Source organism: Apodemus sylvaticus, chromosome 1 (genome assembly GCF_947179515.1).
Source record: "Apodemus sylvaticus chromosome 1, mApoSyl1.1, whole genome shotgun sequence".
NCBI lineage: Eukaryota > Metazoa > Chordata > Mammalia > Rodentia > Muridae > Apodemus > Apodemus sylvaticus.
The window spans coordinates 34,059,608-34,066,994 of NC_067472.1; positions in this window are offsets into that span (position 1 = coordinate 34,059,608).

The following is a 7,387-nucleotide window of genomic DNA, read 5'->3' on the forward strand; positions in this document are numbered from 1 at the left end:
GCCAAGCACAGGGCTGCTGACTCAGCACTCTAGAGATTGGGACTTTCCGAGCCTGAGACACACAGTCCCTCAGCCCAGGACCTCTTCCTGGATCCTTTTCTTCCGGTCTCCTCATTTTCACTCACCCTGAGGGATGGCTGTGGCTATGCTCACTGGAAAGGCATGAGTAAGGAGGACAAGGACTCCTTCCCTTCATCCTTGATGAACTTGGACGCCTTGAGCTAGCTAACTGGACTACTCCAGTCAAGACAGAATAAATGTTTGGACTAGTGCCTCACACTCAAATGGCAATAAAGTTAGCTCCATAAATGTCAGTTATTATTATAGAAACATTTGTGATAAACACTGGCTTCTGACAGTGATGGTGGAGCTGGTGGATGACCTACCTGCTTTTCTGTGAGGTCAGCAACTTAGTTTTGACCACATGTCATTTGCCACTCTGTTCTAGAACATGCTTTGAATAGAATGTAATCTTCACACTGAATGATCTTATTAGGTATGCTGGAGAAAGAATCAGGGTCAAAGTAAAATTAAACATACACACACATGCACACACACACACACACATACACATACACACATACAAGTAAAAGAGACAGAAAGATCAGTATCTTCAAAGGCAGAAACTTAGAGGCATAAGACATCAGGAATCCTAGTTTCTGACAATAGCCCAGATCAACTTAAGAAGAAATCACATAAATCAGAAAAAGCTGAGGTGACTCTGATGATCGTTGACAATGAAGATGAAGAGAGGCCAGTAAGACCACCAGGTGACTTTGGAAACACAGAGCTGGTGACAGTAGGTGCCATCAAGCTGGCTGAACATGAGGAGTTTTCAAGATAGATTCACAGGACCCAGGCTTCCTTCCTGAGCCTGTACTTCCATGAAAAGGTCCTGGAAGTGTTATTCCTTTGTGAACTTCTCCCATTCTGCTGGTCCTCACCAGCACCAACAGCACTTTAGTTATGTGACTGGTAAGATGTTTAGGTTCTCAGATCTCTGGTTCCACAAAGCCTAAAGCTTAAACCCTGCCATCTGGGATTTGGCAAGCCCTGAACTCTAAATTAGAGATACACAGGTACCATGCAGGGAGCAACAAGTCAGCAGCAACCAGTTTCTAAATAGCAAGGGCTTAATGAATGAATGGACCAAAAGTGGAGTCAAGAGTCTTTGACAGAACCATCCATCGACCCATTTATTTATTTATCTTCAATTTTTCAGAGATTCTTTAAATGTTAAATGTATGAGTACTTTGCATGCATGTATACACATCTTCCATGTGCAAGTCTGGTGCCCACAGGTCCTAAAGAAGGGCAGTGGAGCCCCTGAAACTAGAGTTACAGGCATAGCAAGTATCTCTTCAGCTCAGTACCTTTTACTTTTTTTACTTTGTTTTTTTTTTCTTGCTCCAAGATTTTTAGAGAAACTTAGAAAAGAAAAGAGGGTGGCTTTCCTCCTTTTCTTTTCAATTATGCTATTAATATAGAATCAGCCTCGCTAGATGTGTGCCCGGTGTATTTTCTCAAGCTTTTAACAACCGAGAGCGAGGTTGATATTATCTCTCTCTGCCCATGAGAAAACACTTTCAGAGATTTTCAATAATTTGCCCAAGGTCACTCAGTTAATAAGGAGCTGAGCTGAGATGTGAAGGAAAGGGTTTCTCACACTATGCCAGTCTGTCTCGCAAGCCAATCATCCTGTGTCCGGGACAATAGAACAGACGGGGAATCCAAAAACAAGGAATGCCAGCCCCCTACATCTGCCCCAGAAATCTAAGGTCCAGGGGTATAAAGGGAGTGGATCAGCACAAATTTCTAGGCAGACTTGAGGTGGCATTGATGGAGCCAGTGTGAGTTTCAGTATTCCAGCCCAGGGCTCTTTCCAAAATACCACATCGAGAGTTGTTCTCAAACTGCTGGGACATTTGTTACATAATGTTCAAATTTATGTAGGAATGTGACTAATCCACATTTTTTTGGTGTTTGATCAGATGTAGCATATAAATGAGGCAAGCACTTAATTGTAAGACTCAAGCAGCAAGAGAGCTTGGGGAAGGCTGGGGCACAGACCCACAATGAAACGCAGACCGTGTGAATATCTTCTAGTCTGTTACGGATCTGAGCTACAGTTTACTACATCTGCTGAGATCAGTTCCATATTACAGCTAAACAGTTGCAGAGCTGTGTGGCATTCATGTCTGATTGAGTAGAGGATTTGGTAATTACTAGTCTTCCTGACTAATAGCTTCATGTGCTAGTCAAGCAAAAATTAAATGTTTGATGTATCCCTACCTGTCTCCAACCAACTGTGTGCACTGTTCAGGCAAAGCACTGATCAAAGAAATCTGTCCATCACTTCAGAGTTTCTCTCTTTTAAAAAGACATTATTTAAAATTCAAGGTGGTTTGTTGTTGTTATTGTTTTGGTTTTGGCTTTTTTGGTTTTTTGTTTTTTTTTTGTTTGTAGTTTTGCTATAGCAAAGATGGTAATGAATAGATTTTTACTTTCTTAAGAAACACCTGCCATTTGAAGAAGCACAAAGACTAGTAAAAGGGAAATTCATATTTTACTCAGTTTTGTGTGATTTTAATTATAATTATTTTAGGGCTCTTATGTAAAAATATAGAGCACTTAACTAAAATAGATAAAACAGAGCTCTAGCTGGTATAGTTAAATGCCTTTTTCATATATTATTTTGCTCAGCGTCTTTGAAATGTTAGACCATAATCATCAAAATGGGAAAATGTTGTGGTACTTGGTTGTTGACACTGACCTGAGACTTTCATCTACAATGATTGGTTCACGGTCCAAGATGATGTCTTCATGGAGCAGAAGAATCCACTGTCGTGTCGACCAACATGATTGCTGGTGACAATGCCCTGTCCCTTTCTATGCAACACCTCCCTGCTCTGCAGTTTTCCCTCCTTAGACCTTCCTGGGTTCAGCAGTCTTCATCTTTGGCCTGATCAGAGAAACACCTGTGTTGTCAAGAGTTTCAGCTGGCCACGTTGGTCCCACTCTGTTCCAGTAACTGACTGAAGATCTGTTTGGCTGGCAGCATTTTGAAAGTTGAAACATAGGTAAAGCTTTTGGGAAGGTTGCTGGAAAAGAACAGGTTATTTTCTGTCTCTGGCTGATAGGGCCACATGACAAGTCAGCCTTAGCAAAGGTAACTTGTTCAAATGGACAGAAATAAGGAGGCCATTAGAGGAAAGCCTGGATGAGGCCATTTCTGCTGTATGCAGAGACATCCTGCCTTTGTACTTCCTGCTTACTGAGAAAATCAGTGTCCTCACAGACTAAATCAACCACGGTTTGCAAAGCTTTATGCTCTTCAGAATCTTCTGAAGAGACCTGAGAGTCAGGGTTCTGCCTGATTCTACTCAGAAACTTTATCAGTATCATCACGGTGGAGATGTCTGCCTTTCAAAAGACCCCGGACAGTTCACTTTCTAATTTAATTTTTAAAAATTATGTTTACTTACTTACCTATCATTGTGTGTATATGTGTGTGTATACATGTGTACTGCAACTTCTGCATGACTGTCAAAGGGCAACTTGCAACAGGCAGGTCAAGCTTTCTGTCATGCAGGCCCTAGGGATTGAACTCAGGCCATCAGGTTTGGTGGCAAGCGTTTTTTTACCAACTGAGCCATCTCATCGACCCAGAGTCCCAGCTGATTCTGATTTTGCTGATCTAAAGGTTGAACCTGGATGATCACTGATCTAAAGTCCATTGAATCAAAGGTTTCCATGACTTGCAGTATGAAAGCCTCAAGCCTGATTTATGTTAAGCTGACGAGAAAGAAATATTCTTTCCACTTTGCTTTTCTCTTTCATTAATGATGATAATCCATTAAAAACACATTGATAAAAACCTTGAAACATAGCATATTTTTAGGATAAATAGCAAAGGTCTTGGAGTCAGATAGTCTAGTATTACATGAGAGCCCTAAATCACTACGTACTTGTGAATTTCTTATATTCTCTAGGTTTTATGATTTATAACTAGAAATTAAAACTTTATAGGTTTGTGTTATGTGAAATAGAACATTAAATTTTTCTAGCATAGTACTTAGTGTATGGTAAATGTTCAAGGTCTATGTGAATATATATAATTATTTTTGCATATTTAAGTACTTAATACACTATACTCATATATAATTTTTATTAGTTTCTTAACTACCCAAGTATAACTACCCAAGTATAAAAATAGAAAGTCCTCATTACTCAAAACTTTATTTAAATTCTTATATTTACCAAATTGTCCAGAGAAATAAGGGTTTTTAAAACACAAAGATACTTAACAATGGACTTTCCACTTATTCATATTAAACATCCCTCTCTATGGAAGAACAGTATCCATTTCTACAAATCCATCGCATTTGTGAATTTGAGTCTATTTGAGGCTCAACAGCTCCAAAAGCTATCACAGAAAATGAGGTGTTGTGGATAGCCCTGGGGTTCCTTGTATTTTGATGCTAATTCAACTCTCCTGGGCGGGGCTGCAAACAGAGAATGAGTCACATAGTCAGGTGACTTCTTGAGAACCATCCCCTAATGAATACAGGAGCCCATCACTGAGCGAGTAGGTGGGACTTCTGGATAGGCTAAGGGGAGGGAGGAAGCAGGAAAGTCTTTTTGGACAGGGATAGCATGAGGAGAAGAGGTAGCTACTAGTGTCTCCTGGTTTCGATGGTGGAAACCAGCATATTTCAGTTGTTGAACCCAGTGAGTGAGTTCCCATTATTTCTGAAAAGTTTGTGTTGTGTTTTCCTTTAAGCAGTGACTTGTCTGGGTTCAACAGAGAAAGATACGGTAGCAACTTGGGTTTGCTGGCGAGACCACCAGGGCTGAGAGTAGCAGACTATAGTGCAGGAACTAGCCATTCTCTTTTAATATTTCCCACAACAGGGTAAAAGACATGTACAGAAGATGATGGAAAAGAACATTAGACTTCAGGGTCCTCAACCTCATCATGACATCAACACACTAGTCTCCAGATGCTTGCTTCAAGAGTTTGTTATATATCAGGAATCCAAATAATTCGTATCCCAATAAACTTGCTATTTTAGACTTTGGGTAAATAATTGCATTTAATTACATTTAGCTTTTTACTACTGTGTATGTGTGTGTGTGTGTGTGTGTGTGCGCGCGACGCGCGCACATGCCATGTTGTTTTGTTGAGGGTCAAAGGACAACTTACAGGAGGCAATTCTGTCTTTCAATGTTTATATCTCAGGGATAGAACACAGTTCATCAGGCTTGGCAGCAAGCACCTTTACATGCTAAGTCATCTTGTCAGCTCTGCTTAATCACATTTAGTATGTCCATCAAAATTCACTAAAAAAAACTAATAGTGATTTTTGAAGTTCATTCTTACTCATTGATTTTGGACATGAATGATGGAAGATGGATGGTGATGGAGGAGGAAGTTGTCTCATTTTCCACTCTAATTTTGTATAACTTTCAGTAAAATTAGACAAAACAGGGCAGTAGTATGCAGCTGCTTCATAACTAATCTAATTCTGAGTTTAATGTACTTTTATAAATGCCTCTGATCTACTTGTTATATTGATTCTATAGAGTTTTGCTAAGAAGTTCTTGGAGTTATTTAATGCAACATCTGATTATTACAGGAATCCTGTGTATGTGGTAATCCATCAGATGGTCATATTGCCTCTGTTCCAACTTCTATGAGAGAGTACTAAGGAAAGGAGTTGACAGCAGGTACTTTCTTGATTTGAACCATCCTACTGAATACTTCTAATGGAACCTTTCCAAGCCGAACTTGTTTCTTGATGGTCCTTGTTGTTATTTAAGAGAGATAACATGTTGCTTCCACAGTGCTTGGCTTTAGCCAAGCTCTTCTGGTAATCGCTCTTTCCATCTTTCCATTTCTCTTCTTCTCATGACCGCTCTTTGACATGTAATAATGGCTCCTTACCAACTTCTTCTAGGACTCAAAGCCAGAGACTTACTCATGCTGGGCATGCAGTCTAGCACTGAGCTGTGCTTCCAGTCCACTGATACAGTCAAGATTCTCAACTATCTTTGTTGGTTCTTGTTGCATGTTAAAAGAAAGCAGAGGGCAGGGTCTATTATGCACACTTTCAGTAGTTAGCAGCTGCAGTCTTTGCCTACTGAGCTCTTTCTCTCTTCTCACAAGGCAAAAACTCAACCAGTTTCTACATCTTTGCTTTGAAAACCTCTTTTAAAACATCCAGTCATTCTCAAACAATAACCTGAACTCCAATGTCGCCACCCTGGAAGAACTACTTGAATGAATTTTGAAGTATACTACCAAGTGTTTAATCCCTCAGCCCAAAATGAGATAAGACCTATGGATTTATAAATTAATACCATCCCACCCCCCAGTGTCTGTCACCTGTTGGACTCAATACAATACTTATGACTGACTGTTCTCTGGGTATTTAGAGTTGACCCAAAACCTGATGGATCTGGAAATGGTAAACTGGACCGTTATCTAATGAATGGGCAACAAAGAAGCAACTAAATAATATTGGACCACGTCAGTAGCTTCTTGTTGACCCAAAACCTAATGGATCTGGAAATGGTAAACTGGACCGTCATCTAATGAATGGGCAACAAAGAAGCAACTAAATAATATTGGACCACGTCAGTAGCTTCTTGTCCGTCCAACACACACACACACACACACACACACACACACACCAGCTAGTAGAGCTACCTGCAACTTTCATTGCTTCCCAGCTGCTTAAATAGAAAGAGCTCTGGACAGCTTCGGGCGCTCTTTATCGCTTTTACAGATATCTGCCTCCTTTTGGTTCTGGGATTTAATCCTCTCTTGATCACTATCTTACCCTTCAGCCATTCTGATCCCCATTGACAGTGTAAATGTCACTTTGAAATAACTGTCCCTGCTATTTAGCTGGAGGAGGCTTACACAGGAGGTGCTGTCACAGGAGTTGGCACTGGGCTATGTGATTTTGCATTAAACAGAATAAGGTCAGTGGGTAAGTCTTGCCTCATTCATCTTTTGAGAAATATTTCATAACAGAAGAAAATAAAAAGCAACCAAACTTGTCTTGCCTCTCTCCCCACTCACTTTTTCCAGGATTGTAAAATCCACATTACAGCATGAGGTTAAGAGGCTAGGCAACAGCTTAAGAGTTAAAGAGTTATTGCTATGGCTCCATTGCTTGGATGTTTGTTCTGCCCTCAGGCTGAGTGGAGATTTCCAAAGCTTCTGGATTCTCACTGCATCTAGCCACCCCCATCTTGTATTGGTTTCACAATCCTTCCCCCAAATAACAAACTCGAGCAAACCTTCTCCCGTGGACACACCCACACACTCATGTGTTCCATAGTTTTACAGCATCGATGACAAAACTATCAAGCAGGA